The 16,809-nt window shown below is 26.8% G+C and overlaps 3 long non-coding RNA genes across 3 annotated transcripts; 1 reads left to right on the top strand and 2 right to left on the bottom strand.

The window, feature by feature from the left end:
* Positions 1-2,045: 2,045 nt before the first annotated feature.
* Positions 2,046-2,350, top strand: LOC122514192. Its single transcript, XR_006302993.1, has 2 exons — positions 2,046-2,076; positions 2,159-2,350. It is a non-coding gene; the product is annotated as an uncharacterized LOC122514192 (long non-coding RNA).
* A 5,218-nt stretch (positions 2,351-7,568) lies between these two features.
* Positions 7,569-7,879, bottom strand: LOC122514193. Its single transcript, XR_006302994.1, has 2 exons — positions 7,843-7,879; positions 7,569-7,760 (listed from the first exon to the last, which is right to left on the bottom strand). It is a non-coding gene; the product is annotated as an uncharacterized LOC122514193 (long non-coding RNA).
* Positions 7,880-8,579: 700 nt separating this feature from the next.
* LOC122514191 lies at positions 8,580-11,425 on the bottom strand. The gene is made up of 2 exons (XR_006302992.1): positions 11,386-11,425; positions 8,580-8,771 (listed from the first exon to the last, which is right to left on the bottom strand). It is a non-coding gene; the product is annotated as an uncharacterized LOC122514191 (long non-coding RNA).
* Between the last annotated feature and the right edge of the window lie 5,384 nt (positions 11,426-16,809).

Raw genomic sequence — 16,809 nt, 5'->3', positions numbered from 1 at the left:
AAATCATAAGATTGTATTAGTAAAGTACCAAGTTATCCTTGTTAATATTTAAAAACTTATGTGTAGAATAAAGACATTGTACACTAAAAACTTTATCATACTGCACAGAAAAACACACACAAAATTAATTTTTTAAATAATCAAAAATAATTTTATTTTCCTGTTAGGTGTACACGTTCCTTTATAATATTTAAAAAAGAAGGAATAAAATAAAGCGGTTATACACTAAAAACCACACAGAAAAACAGAATCGTATAGAAAAGAAACCTCGTTGCAGATATTTTAAAAACAATTGACATACATCATTATAGCCATCCTTCAAGAATTAAAATAACAAGAGTTTTTCCATATCAATACAGAGTATGGGAATTTACACTTTCATGGTTGGCATGAGAGATGTCAATTGTTTTGTTTCAATTTATTTTAATTCTTTAAGGATGGCTATAGTGCTTTATATCATTTGTTTTAAAGATTTCTATAACGTGGTTTCTTTTCTATATAATTGTGTTTTCAGTGCAATGTTATAAAGTTTTTAGTGTATATTGTCCTTATTCTACACACTATTTTGTGAATATCAACAAGGAACGTGTTACACGTATACAAAACACTCATATATTGAATTTTCTTTATATTATACCAATGCTATGTTACTTTATACTTTTTTTTAGGTTTTCAAACATTGGTAGAAAACAGCATGAATGCATATACTCAGTCTCAGTCTGATGGTGTTTACTTTTTATCTAATTAATAATTGTGTTTACTTTTTTATATTGATATCAGTTGTGGTAAGTATATCTCTTTTCTTTTATAACATAAAGAAGAGTAATATAAAAAGTATATATAAGAAGGGAAAAGAGAGAGGGAGAGTGACATCTTATTCAAATATCATACATATACATATAGACTCGTTCAATTTGCTTGATACTTTACTAAAACAATCATATGATTTTCAGATTTGCAAGTATTTGAAGATTTGAAAAAGCACAGCATCTATTAGGCTTTCTTATTGTTTTGTGTATCAAGTACATACATAAAAGAAGAGTTTACAAGATTTTAAAATGAATCCAGGCAATTTTTATATAATACTTAAACGGGCGAACACCTCAGCTTTCTTCTATCATAATGGTAAACTTCAATAATTCACATTTTCCATAATTATATTGTTTATTAATTGTTAGAATATATTGGATGTATAATTGTTTAGAGAAATGTACTTTCTTTTTTCATTTACATATACATGTACATTACGTATACATTACCAATTATTTCAATGCACTAATGCACTTTTCTTATATTGCAGCTAAATTTTACCCTCGAAGTCATCACTGCGCAGAAGCATTATAATAATTACTTAAAATAGATAAAAATATGAAAATCATAACGTTTTAATCTTAAAGATTATGTATTAGATGTATGACACCCTTTATACACATGCGCATTGTTTGGAAGGTCTTATAAACAACATTTAATAAAAGTACTTTCATAGAGGACAACGTCTCATTTCAACGATCGATTTCGAAGGGGACGGTACATAGATCATATATTCCGATCTTTTAGACAAGAATAGACATTCCTATCGATTATTTAACAATTATTTTAATATTCTAATGCAATCTCTTTATATTTCAGATTGTTTAAACACATATGTACTGATTTAAACATTACATACTTATTAAAACTTTGAATATAAATAATTTTAATGTGATATTTTTCTGGATAAAAATTTTATTATCCAAAGTCATCATTGCATAGGGACGTAAAAACAAACGTATATTAGTTTAAACAATTACATAAAATTGAAATAATGTTTAAATCAGAACGTTACAATCTTAAATTTTTACAAATTTAAAAGACAAATAGGAATCATATTACATAAGGGATTCTTTTCTTTTACAAATTGTATTGCCAAGCCTCGTACCAGGTAATAAAAAAAATTATTGTTAATCGACTTACTAGAAAATATTGAGGACTTGTATCAACGAATTTCTTTTTTGTAGAGATGCCATGGGAATCATTTTACAAATAGAATGCAGCAGCAGTTTAAAGGATCTTTTAATAAGCAAACATAATTATCTTGTATTGGGAATAAACCAATATTATAATAATTTCTTAAAAGATATTTATTCAAAGTATTAAAGATCTTATTCTTTCTGCATAGGTGATCAATCATTAAACTGGAAGAAAGGAAAGATAATTTTCAATTCGATAAGCAAAATCCAACTACACTGTAATCGTGAGAGATCTAGGAAGACAGTGTGGAAAGGGTTTTGTTCTCACCCTGGAAGGAAACTATGTATTATAATATACTATCAAAAGAATTGAAGAATGAATGCATCCTGATTACTAAAAATTTAAAAGACAAAAAGGAATCATATTATATTAAGAATTCTTTTCTTATACAAATTGTATTGCCAAGCCTCGTACCAGGTAATGAAAGATATTATTGTTAATCGACTCACTAGAAAATATTGTGGACTTGTATTAACTAATTTCTTTTTTGTAGAGATTCCATGGGAATCATTTTGCAAATAGAATGCAGCAAGTTTAAAGGATCTTTTAAAAGGCAAACATAAATTTCTTTATTGGGAATAAACCAATATTATAATATTTTCTAAAAAAATATTTATTCAAAGTATTAAAGATCTGATTCTTTCTGCATAGGTGTTCAATCAATGTACTGGAAAAGAGAGACTATGATTTTTCACTACGTTAAGAAGAATCCAACAACACTTTAATCATGAAAGATTTAGGAAGACACAGGTGAACGTGCTCCGTTCTCACACTGGAAGGAAACCATGTACTATAATATTATATCAAAATAATTCAAGAAAGAAAGCATCCTGATTATTACAAATTTAAAAGACAAATAGGAATCATATTATATAAGGGATTCTTTTCTTTTACAAATTGTATTGCCAAGCCTCGTACTAGGTAATAAAAAAATTATTGGTAATCGACTTACTAGAAAATTTTGAGTACTCGTATCAATGAATTTCTTTTTTGTAGAGATGCCATGGGAATCATTTTACAAATAGAATGCAGCAGCAGTTTAAAGGATCTTTTAATACTCAAACATAATTATCTTGTACTGGGAATAAACCAATATTATAATAATTTCTTAAAAAATATTTATTCAAAGTATTAAAGATCTTATTCTTTCTGCATAGGTGATCATTCATTAAACTAGAAGAAAGGAAAAAATAATTTTCTATTAGATATGAAAAATCGAAAAACACTGTAGTCATGAAAGATTTAGGAAGACACCGGTGAACGTGCTACGTTCTCACACTGGAAGGAAACTATGTACTATAATATTATATCAAAATAATTCAAGAAAGAAAGCATCCTGATTATTACAAATTTAAAAGACAAATAGGAAATACATTGCATTAGGATATTCCTAACATATATAAAGTATATTATTAGTATTGTACTTCGTAATTGAAAATACTATTATACATCGACTGGCAATAATTTATCTAAAGGAAACTATTCTTTTTGAATAATAAATTGTTAAAGCAGAAAGGCCATAGATAAGAAATATTGAAAAAATGTCTTAATTTCGTAAATCTAAAGGAGAAGAAAATAATGCTGTCAGAAAATTAAATTCTACTGATCATCAAAGTCTTTCACTTGCTTTTTAAGATTTAACTGTACTTGTGCTATATAATTTCTAATAAGGATCATTCATTATTTAATGGTACGTTGATAGAAAAGAAATACTAAAAACATTTCTAGTATCTTTTCTTATCTATACAACAAAGAATATACTGTAGATTTTTCAATTTTACATGAGATAGTGTAACAAACTAATAGTTTCATTTCCTTTGTAGGGTTTTTTGTGCAATTTCTTAAATGAAAAAGAGATTAAAGGAATATTCTAGTAGCACAAAATTTGGGTAGAAAAGAAGAAAACTGTAGTATCATGAAGAAACATATCACACTATTATGCCACATTGTGGTGGCATTACATAATATAAAATGTATTTGTTGTTTCGTTTAACGATTGCTAGATAAATCTTTTTTTAAATAATATGCTTATATATTTGATACCGGGTGTGATTTCATAAGTGAAGATACGAAATGAATTATTTACTACATATATCTATAATTTAAAGCGCAGAGTAGTGTTTTAATAGCTCAATAATGTAACAAATTCATTGTAATTTTTAAGACGATGTCATACCATGATTGTACATTTAATATTACTTATTAATATATATTTTAAAAATATTTGTGCATTAGCATATTTTATTTACATATACGTAAAGTATAATATAATTAATTTAACTATCATTAATGAATTAAAATAAAATTTAAATGTTTGGCGAATTTTATAGACTCCTTGGAATAATGTAATAAGAGATAATTAAAAAAAAAAAAAATGATAAAAAATATCACATTATTCTAATTTTCGTCACAGTAAAATATCTTATTTAGGTCACTATTGAGAAATATTAATATTCTAATTTTTTGTGAAAAAATGATTATTTATATTCTCTTCCTTTTTTTCTATATTCATAGAACTAATATTATAAAAGACTATAAATAATATTTAATAGCTTGGAAAAATATTAATGAATGTATTTATCGATATATATAATATATCTATATATACTGTGAAAGGCATTTAAATGCACCCTCGAATCAAAATTTTGACGTTTTTCTGATTTCACATAGGAATCCATATGTTCCGGTATTTTAAATCCGGTATTTTAAATTTGTCGTGACGTCACAAAAATGAAATTTGTTAATAGGATCACAGGATGATACAAGAGCTCTTCGAAGAGAATAGGAAACAAGTGCGCTGATTGGTTAATAATAGACCCAGCATCAACCAATCAGAAATCCACTAAGAGCCGATTGGCCAATTTTCAACCAATCAGCGCTCTTCTAGGCTATATTGAGAGCTGATTGGCTATTTATCAACCAATCAGTGCACTATTAAAAGCTGATTGGCTATTTTCAACCAATCAGCGCACTATTAGGAGCTGATTGGCTATTTATCAACCAATCAGCGCTCTTCTAGCCATATATTGAGAGCTGATTAGCTATTTATCAACCAATCAGCGCTCTTCTAGGCCATATATTGAGAGCTGATTGGCTATTTATCAACCAATCAGCGCTCTCGTTTCCTACTCTCTTCGAAGAGCTCTTGTATCATCCTGTGATCCTATTACCAAATTTTCATTTTTGTGACGTCACGACAAATTTAAAATACCGGATTTAAAATACCGGAACATATGGATTCCTATGTGAAATCAGAAAAACGTCAAAATTTTGATTCGAGGGTGGCATTTAAATGCCTTTCACAGTATATATAGATATATTATATATCGATAAATACATTCATTAATATTTTTCCAAGCTATTAAATATTATTTATAGTCTTTTATAATATTAGTTCTATGAATATAGAAAAAAAGGTAGAGAATATAAATAATAATTTTTATCCAAAAATTAAATATTAATACTTCTTAATAGTGACCTAAATAAGATATTTTACTGTGACGAAAATTAGAATAATGTGATATTTTTTATCATTTTTTTTTTTTTTTAATTATCTCTTATTACATTATTCCAAGGAGTCTATAAAATTCGCCAAACATTTAAATTTTATTTTAATTCATTAATGATAGTTAAATTAATTATATTATACTTTACGTATATGTAAATAAAATATGCTAATGCACAAATATTTTTAGAAAATATATATTAATAAGTAATATAAATGTACAATCATGGTATGACATCGTCTTAAAAATTACAATTAATTTGTTACATTATTGAGCTATTAAAACACTACTCTGCGCTTTAAATTATAGATATATGTAGTAAATAATTCATTTCGTATCTTCACTTATGAAATCACACCCGTATCAAATATATAAGCTATTATTTAAAAAAGATTTATCTAGCAATCGTTAAACGAAACAACAAATACATTTTATATTATGTAATGCCACCACAATGTGGCATAATAGTGTGATATGTTTCTTCATGATACTACAGTTTTCTTCTTTTCTACCCAAATTTTGTGCTATAGAATATTCCTTTAATCTCTTTTTCTTTAAGAAATTGCACAAAAAACCCTACAAAGGAAATGAAACTATTAGTTTGTTACACATCTCATGTAAAATTGAAAAATCTACAGTATATTCTCTGTTGTATAGATAAGAAAAGATACTAGAAATGTTTTTAGTATTCCTTTTTAATACCTTAAAAAAAAGCAAGTACAGTTAAAGCAAGTGAAAGACTTTGATGATCAGTAGAATTTAATATTCTGACAGCATTATTTTCTTCTCCTTTAGATTTACGAAATTAAGACATTTTTTCAATATTTCTTATCTATGGCCTTTCTGCTTTAACAATTTATTATTCAAAAAGAATAGTTTCCTTTAGATAAATTATTGCCAGTCGATGTAAATAGTGTTTTCAATACCCAGTGCAATACTAAATAATATACTTTATATATGTTAGGAATATCCTAATGCAATGTATTTCCTATTTGTCTTTTAAATTTATAATAACCATGATGCATTCCTTCTTCTATTCTTTTGAAAGAATATTACAGTACATGGTTTCCATCAATTCTTTTGATAGAATATTATAGTACATGGTTTCCTTCCAGTGTGAGAACGGAACACTTACACCCGTGTCTTCCTAAATCTTTCATGATTACAGTGTTTTTCGATTTTTCTTATCTAATTGAAAATTATCTTTCCTTTCTTCTAGTTTAATGATTGATCACCTATGCAGAAAGAATAAGATCTTTAATACTTTGAATAAATATCTTTTAAGAAATTATTATAATATTGGTTTATTCCCAATACAAGATAATTATGTTTGCTATTAAAAGATCCTTTAAACTACTGCTGCATTCTATTTATAAAATGATTCCCATGGCATCTCTACAAAAAAAATTCGTTGATACAAGTCCTCAATATTTTCTAGTAAGTCGATTAACAATAATATCTTTCATTACCTGGTACGAGGCTTGGCAATACAATTTGTATAAGAAAAGAATCCCTTATATAATATGATTCCTATTTGTCTTTTAAATTTGTAATAATCAGGATGCTTTCTTTCTTGAATTATTTTGATATAATATTATAGTACATGGTTTCCTTCCAGTGTGAGAACGGAGCACGTTCACCTGTGTCTTCCTAAATCTTTCATGATTAAAGTGTTGTTGGATTCTTCTTAACGTAGTGAAAAATCATACGCTCTCTTTTCCAGTACATTGATTGAACACCTATGCAGAAAGAATCAGATCTTTAATACTTTGAATAAATATTTTTTTGAAAATATTATAATATTGGTTTATTCCCAATACAAGATAATTATGTTTGCTTATTAAAAGATCCTTTAAACTGCTGCTGCATTCTATTTGTAAAATGATTCCCATGGCATCTCTAAAAAAAGAAATTCATTGATACGAGTCCTCAATATTTTCTAGTGAGTCGATTAACAATAATATCTTTCATTACCTGGTACGAGGCTTGGCAATACAATTTGTATAAGAAAAGAATTCTTAATATAATATGATTTCTTTTTTGTCTTTTAAATTTTTAGTAATCAGGATGCATTCATTCTTCAATTCTTTTAATAGTATATTATAATACATAGTTTCCTTCCAGGGTGAGAACAAAACCATTTCCACACTGTCTTCCTAAATCTCTCACGATTACAGTGTCGTTGGATTTTGCTTATCGAATTGAAAAGTATCTTTCCTTTCTTCCAGTTTAATGATTGATCACCTATGCAGAAAGAATAAGATCTTTAATACTTTGAATAAATATTTTTTAAGAAATTATTATAATATTGGTTTATTCCCAATACAAGATAATAATGTTTGAGTATTAAAAGATCCTTTAAACTGCTGCTGCATTCTATTTGTAAAATGATTCCCATGGCATCTCTACAAAAAAGAAATTAGTTAATACAAGTCCTCAATATTTTCTAGTTAGTCGATTAACAATAATATCTTTCATTACCTGGTACGAGGCTTGGCAATACAATTTGTATAAGAAAAGAATTCTTAATATAATATGATTCCTATTTGTCTTTTAAATTTGTAATTATCAGGATGCTTTCTTTCTTGAATTATTTTGATATAATATTATAGTACATAGTTTCCTTCCAGGGTGAGAACAAAACCCTTTCCACACTGTCTTCCTAAATCTCTCACGATTACAGTGTAGTTGGATTTTGCTTATCGAATTAAAAGTATCTTTCCTTTCTTCCAGTTTAATGATTGATCACCTATGCAGAAAGAATAAGATCTTTAATACTTTGAATAAATATCTTTTAAGAAATTATTATAATATTGGTTTATTCCCAATACAAGATAATTATGTTTGTTTAATAAAAGATCCTTTAAACTGCTGCTGCATTCTATTTGTAAAATGATTCCCATGGCATCTCTAAAAAAAGAAATTCATTGATACGAGTCCTCAATATTTTCTAGTGAGTCGATTAACAATAATATCTTTCATTACCTGGTACGAGGCTTGGCAATACAATTTGTATAAGAAAAGAATTCTTAATATAATATGATTTCTTTTTTGTCTTTTAAATTTTTAGTAATCAGGATGCATTCATTCTTCAATTCTTTTAATAGTATATTATAATACATAGTTTCCTTCCAGGGTGAGAACAAAACCATTTCCACACTGTCTTCCTAAATCTCTCACGATTACAGTGTCGTTGGATTTTGCTTATCGAATTGAAAAGTATCTTTCCTTTCTTCCAGTTTAATGATTGATCACCTATGCAGAAAGAATAAGATCTTTAATACTTTGAATAAATATTTTTTAAGAAATTATTATAATATTGGTTTATTCCCAATACAAGATAATAATGTTTGAGTATTAAAAGATCCTTTAAACTGCTGCTGCATTCTATTTGTAAAATGATTCCCATGGCATCTCTACAAAAAAGAAATTAGTTAATACAAGTCCTCAATATTTTCTAGTTAGTCGATTAACAATAATATCTTTCATTACCTGGTACGAGGCTTGGCAATACAATTTGTATAAGAAAAGAATTCTTAATATAATATGATTCCTATTTGTCTTTTAAATTTGTAATTATCAGGATGCTTTCTTTCTTGAATTATTTTGATATAATATTATAGTACATAGTTTCCTTCCAGGGTGAGAACAAAACCCTTTCCACACTGTCTTCCTAAATCTCTCACGATTACAGTGTAGTTGGATTTTGCTTATCGAATTAAAAAGTATCTTTCCTTTCTTCCAGTTTAATGATTGATCACCTATGCAGAAAGAATAAGATCTTTAATACTTTGAATAAATATCTTTTAAGAAATTATTATAATATTGGTTTATTCCCAATACAAGATAATTATGTTTGTTTAATAAAAGATCCTTTAAACTGCTGCTGCATTCTATTTGTAAAATGATTCCCATGGCATCTCTACAAAAAAGAAATTAGTTAATTCAAGTCCACAATATTTTCTAATGAGTCGATTAACAATAATATCTTTCATTACCTGGTACAGGGCTTGGCAATACAATTTGTATAAGAAAAGAATTCTTAATATAATATGATTCCTATTTGTCTTTTAAATTTGTAATTATCAGGATGCTTTCTTTCTTGAATTATTTTGATATAATATTATAGTACATAGTTTCCTTCCAGGGTGAGAACAAAACCCTTTCCACACTGTCTTCCTAAATCTCTCACGATTACAGTGTAGTTGGATTTTGCTTATCGAATTAAAAAGTATCTTTCCTTTCTTCCAGTTTAATGATTGATCACCTATGCAGAAAGAATAAGATCTTTAATACTTTGAATAAATATCTTTTAAGAAATTATTATAATATTGGTTTATTCCCAATACAAGATAATTATGTTTGTTTAATAAAAGATCCTTTAAACTGCTGCTGCATTCTATTTGTAAAATGATTCCCATGGCATCTCTACAAAAAAGAAATTAGTTAATACAAGTCCTCAATATTTTCTAGTGAGTCGATTAACAATAATATCTTTCATTACCTGGTACGAGGCATGGCAATACAATTTGTATAAGAAAAGAATTCTTAATATAATATGATTTCTTTTTTGTCTTTTAAATTTTTAGTAATCAGGATGCATTCATTCTTGAATTATTTTGATATAATATTATAGTACATAGTTTCCTTCCAGGGTGAGAAAAAAACCCTTTCCACACTGTCTTCCTAAATCTCTCACGATTACAGTGTAGTTGGAATTTTCTTATCGAATTGAAAAGTATCTTTCCTTTCTTCCAGTTTAATGATTGATCACCTATGCAGAAAGAATAAGATTTTTAATACTTTGAATAAATATTTTTTAAGAAATTATTATAATATTGGTTTATTCCTAATACAAGATAATTATGTTTGCTTATTAAAAGATCCTTTAAACTGTTGCTGCATTCTATTTGTAAAATGATTCCCATGGCATCTCTACAAAAAAGAAATTCGTTGATACAAGTCCTCAATATTTTCTAGTAAGTCGATTAACAATAATATCTTTCATTACCTGGTACAAGGCTTGGCAATACAATTTGTATAAGAAAAGAATTCTTAATATAATATGATTCCTATTTGTCTTTTAAATTTGTAATTATCAGGATGCTTTCTTTCTTGAATTATTTTGATATAATATTATAGTACATGGTTTCCTTCTAGTGTGAGAACAGAGCACGTTCAACAGTGTCTTCTTAAATATTTCATGATTAAAGTTTTGTTGGATTCTTCTTAACGTAGTGAAAAATCATACGCTCTCTTTTCCAGTACATTGATTGAACACCTATGCAGAAAGAATCAGATCTTTAATTGTTTGAATAAATATTTTTTTAGAAAATATTATAATATTGGTTTATTCCCAATACAAGAAATTTATGTTTGCCTTTTAAAAGATCCTTTAAACTGCTGCTGCATTCTATTTGTAAAATGATTCCCATGGCATCTCTACAAAAAAGAAATTAGTTAATACAAGTCCTCAATATTTTCTAGTGAGTCGATTAACAATAATATCTTTCATTACCTGGTACGAGGCATGGCAATACAATTTGTATAAGAAAAGAATTCTTAATATAATATGATTCTTTTTTGTCTTTTAAATTTTTAGTAATGAGGATGCATTCATTCTTCAATTTTTTTGATAGTATATTATAATACATAGTTTCCTTCCAGGGTGAGAACAAAACCCTTTCCACACTGTCTTCCTAAATCTCTCACGATTACAGTGTAGTTGGATTTTGCTTATCGAATTGAAAAGTATCTTTCCTTTCTTCCAGTTTAATGATTGATCACCTATGCAGAAAGAATAAGATCTTTAATACTTTGAATAAATATTTTTTAAGAAATTATTATAATATTGGTTTATTCCCATTACAAGATAATTATGTTTGCTTATTAAAAGATCCTTTAAACTGTTGCTGCATTCTATTTGTAAAATGATTCCCATGGCATCTCTACAAAAAAGAAATTCGTTGATACAAGTCCTCAATATTTTCTAGTAAGTCGATTAACAATAATATCTTTCATTACCTGGTACGAGACTTGGCAATACAATTTGTATAAGAAAAGAATTCTTAATATAATATGATTTCTATTTGTCTTTTAAATTTGTAATTATCAGGATGCATTTCTTCTTCAATTCTTTTGATGGAATATATAGTACATGGTTTCCTTCGTGTGTGAGAACGGAGCACGTTCACTGGTGTCTTCCTAAATCTTTCATGATTAAAGTATTGTTGGATTCTTCTTAACGTAGTGAAATTTCATACGCTCTCTTTTCCAGTACATTGATTGAACACCTATGCAGAAAGAATAAGATCTTTAATACTTTGAATAAATATTATTCAATTGTAATATAATACTTGTTTTTTTTTAAATAAAAGATTATTACGTTTACCTTTTACATATTTTTGTCTTGATTATTGCTTGTCACTGCAACTACATTTTATTAGGATACAACTTTACTTTAAATCTCTACAAAGTAGAATTATATTGATAAAAGTATTCAATATTTACTTGTCAGTCGAGGCATAGTAAGGTTATTAATTATTTAGTAAAGTATATAGTTATAAATTTAGTAGACATTGAGAACTTTTTATGAAACTGTATTTTCTATTTGTTATTTAAATTAGTAATAACTAGGATGCATTTCGTACCTCAATTCTCTTGATAGAAGACTACTGCATATGATATTTTACCAGTTTATGTAAAATAAAAGGCGGTGTCCTGCCAATTTTTTCATGGATGTAGTAATATCGGATTCTTTTTTCGTAATCTAAAATAATATTTTTCTTTTACTTCTAGTAAAATGATTGAACATCTATGCAGAGAGTATAGCTTATTAATTCTATGAATAAATATTATTCGAGTGTAATATAATATTTGATTTTTACAAATATAAGTTTATAATGTTTAACTTTTATATATTTGTGTCTTGATTATTTCTTGTCACTGCAACAGCATTTTTTAGGATATTTTTAAGGATATTTTTTAATTACCTGAGATGAATGGGACGACATAGTATCCGTGCGATCTCCAGTACCGACGCCAAGAAAAGAAAGAAGGGAAGTCAGCAAAGAGCCCTGATTAGCTGATAATAAATCGTCTGATTAACTGATTGGCTGATAATTATTTACATTGTAAATGAGCAATTAGAAATTCCGAGTAACCAATAGAAATTTATTTCACGCACACAAGCTTACCCCGTCGCACGTACTTGCTGTAGCTCACCTCTCTTCATGACCACTCAAGTCAAGCTTAATATGATAATTTATTTATTAAATAAATAAAAAATTTATTCTATTTTTCTATTTAAGGTACACGTAACTTAATATTTAAAAAATAACTAAATGAATAAAGACAATATGCACTATAAACCTTATCACCGCACAGAAAAACACACATAATTAATTAATTAATAAATCAAAAATTTTTCTATTTAGGGTACACGTAACTTGTTAATATTTAAAAAATAACTAAATGAATAAAGACAATATGCACTATAAACCTTATCACACCGCACAGAAAAACACACATAATTAATTAATTAATAAATCAAAAATCCATTTTATTATTAATTATAATTATCCAGTTAATAATTATTATTATCTAATCTATTTTTCTATTAGGTGTATACGTTCCTTGTTAATATTTAAAAAAAAAACCCGAATAAAATAAAGACAATATACACTAAAAACTTTATCACATGGCAACGTTCTGATTTAAACATTCCTTCAATTTTTGTGTAATTGTTTAAACTAATATACATTTGTTTTAACGTCCCTGTGCAATGATGACTTTGGATAATAAAATTTTTATCCAGAAAAATATCACATTAAAATTATTTTATATTCAAAGTATTTTAATAAGTATGTAATGTTTAAATCAGTACATATGTGTTTAAACAATCTGAAATATAAAGAGATTGCATTCGAATAATAAAATAATTGTTAAATAATCGATAGGAATGTCTATTGTTGTCTAAAAGATCGGAATATGTGATCTGTGTACAATCCTCTTCGAAATCCACCGTTGAAATGAGATGTTGTCCTCTATGAAAGTACTTTTATTAAATGTTGTTTATATGACTTTCCGAACGTTACGCATGTGTATAAAGTGAATAATCCATCTAATCAATAAATTTAAGATTATAACGTTCTGATTTTCGTATTTTTATCTTTTTTAATTAATTATTATAATGCTTCTGCGCAGTGGTGACCTCGAGGGTAAAATTTAGCTGCAATATAAGAAAAGTGCATTAATGCATTATAATAATTGTTAATTAATACGTAATGTACACGTATATGTAAATGAAAAATGAAATTACATTCCTCTCAACAAATATACAACCAATATATTAAAACAATTAATAAACAATATACTAATGGAAAATATGAATTATTAAAGTTTACCATTATGATAGAAGAAAGCTGAAGGTTGCTCATTTAAATACCAAAAAAATTGTCTGGATTCATTTTAAAATCTTGTAAACTTTTCTTTTATGTATGTACTTGATACACAAAACAATAAGAAAGCCTAATAGATGCTGTGCTTTTCCAAATCTTCATATACTTGCAAATCTGAAAATCATAAGATTGTATTAGTAAAGTACCAAGTTATCCTTGTTAATATTTAAAAACTTATGTGTAGAATAAAGACATTGTACACTAAAAACTTTATCATACTGCACAGAAAAACACACACAAAATTAATTTTTTAAATAATCAAAAATAATTTTATTTTCCTGTTAGGTGTACACGTTCCTTTATAATATTTAAAAAAGAAGGAATAAAATAAAGAGGTTATACACTAAAAACCACACAGAAAAACAGAATCGTATAGAAAAGAAACCTCGTTGCAGATATTTTAAAAACAGCATTATAGCCATCCTTCAAGAATTAAAATAACAAGAGTTTTTCCATATCAATACATAGTATGGGAATTTATACTTTCATTGTTGGCATGGGAGATGTCAATTGTTTTGTTTCAATTTATTTTAATTCTTTAAGGATGGCTATAGTGCTTTATGTCATTTGTTTTAAAGATTTCTATAACGTGGTTTCTTATCTATACGTTTGTGTTTTTCTGTGCAATGTGATGTCAATTGTTTTAAAAATATCTGCAACGTTGTTTCTCTTCTATATGATTGTGTTTTTCTGTGCAATGTGACAAATTTTTTAGTGTTTATTATCTTTATTTTGTAAATGTCATTATTTTTTAAATATTAACAAGGAACGTGTTACACGTATAATAAACACTTATATATTTAATTTTCTTTATATATTACCAATGCTATGTTATTTTATACTTTTTTTTAGGTTTCCAAACATTGGTAGAATACAGCATGAATACACATACTCATTGTCAGTCTAATTGTCTTTACTTTTTTATATTGATATCAGCTGTGGTAAGTTTATCTCTTTTCTTTTATAACATAAAGAATAGTAATATAAAAAGTATGAGAAAGGGGAAAGAGAGAGAGAGTGATATCTTATACAAATATCATACATATATATGTAGACTCGTTCAGTTTGCTTGGTACTTTACTAATACAATCTTATGATTTTCAGATTTGCAATTATTTGAAGATTTGGAATTACACAGCATCAATTATGCTTTCTTATCGTTTCGTGTATCAAGTACATACATTAAAGAAGAGTTTACAAGATTTTAAAATGAATACTGGCATTATTTTTTGGTATTTAAACAAGCAAACACCTCAGCTTTCTTTATCATAAGGTAAACTTTAATAATTCACATTTTTCATTAGTATATTATTTATTAATTGTTAGAATAGATTGGTTGTATAATTGTTTAGAGAAATGTACTTTCTTTTTTCATTTACATATACGTTACATTACGTATTAATTAACAATTATTATAATGCATTAATGCACTTTTCTTATATTGCAGCTAAATTTTACCCTCGAAGTCTCAGTGCGCAGGAGCATTAAAATAATTACATGAAATAGATAAAAATACAAAAATCATAACGTTATAATCTTAAATTTATCGATTAGATGGATTATTCACTTTATACACATGCGCAACGTTAGGAAAGTCATATAAACAACTTTTAATAAAAGTACTTTCATAGAGGACAACGTCTTATTTCAACGGTGGATTTCGAAGGGAACGGTACATAGATTATATATTCCGATCTTTTAGACAACAATAGACATTCCTATCGATTATTTAACAATTATTTTAATATTCTAATGCAATCTCTTTGTATTTCAGATTGTTTAAACACATATATACTGGTTTAAACATTACATACTTATTAACATACTTCGAATATAAAATAATTTTAATGTAATATTTTTCTGGAAGTAAATCTTATTATGCAAAGTCATTATTGTGCAGGGACGTTAAAACAAATGTATATTAGTTTAAACAATTACATAAAAATTGAAGGTATGTTTAAATCAGAACGTTGCAATGTGATTAAGTTTTTAGTCTATATTGTCTTTATTTTACTCGTAATTTTTTAAATATTAACAAGGAACGTATACATCTAATAGAAAAAGAAATTAGATAACAATAATCAATAATTGGATTAATAATTAGATAATTATAATAATTCATAAAATTGATATTTAATTTATGTAATAAATAAATTATGTATGTTTTTCTGTAAGGTGTGATAAGGCTTATAGTGCATATTGTCTTTATTCTTTTCGTTATTTTTTAAATATTAACAAGATGCGTGTACATTAAATAGTAAAATAGAATTATTTTTTATTTATTTAATAAATAAATTATCTTATCTAGCTTGACTAGCGTGGTCATGAAGAAAGCCGAGTTACGTACGTGTAACACAAGCTTGTGTGCGTGAAAATTCTATGTGGTAATTGGGAATTTTTGATTGGTCACTTATCTCTGCAATAATTATCAGCCAATCAGGGCTCTTTGCTGATCATTCTTCTTTCTTTTCGCGACGTCGGTGCTGGAGATCGGACGGATGCTACGTCGTCCCGCTAATTTCAGGTAATTAAAAAATATTTTCTAACGTAAATAATTTGCCTATGTACTAATAGATTCTTCTAGAAAATGACTTCCAAATGATATAATCGAAAGATTACGATAATGTCGAGGATAAAAAGTATTTGCGTAGAAAAAAATTCCATGTACATTGGTATGCATTTTTCTAGGCAATTACATATATATCTTGTTTTACGGCATCAATTCTATAGATATGGACTTATAATGATCGATTTTTATTGTTAGGATTAATAAAGTATATATTTCGATAATTTTTATGTTCCTATATCCTATTTATAACTATTCGATATTTTTC

The sequence above is a fragment of the Polistes fuscatus genome, unplaced genomic scaffold (assembly GCF_010416935.1).
Source record: "Polistes fuscatus isolate 324 unplaced genomic scaffold, CU_Pfus_HIC Scaffold14, whole genome shotgun sequence".
NCBI lineage: Eukaryota > Metazoa > Arthropoda > Insecta > Hymenoptera > Vespidae > Polistes > Polistes fuscatus.
The sequence above is the reverse complement of the archived record's forward strand: the minus strand, read 5'-3'. Positions and strand labels throughout refer to the sequence as shown.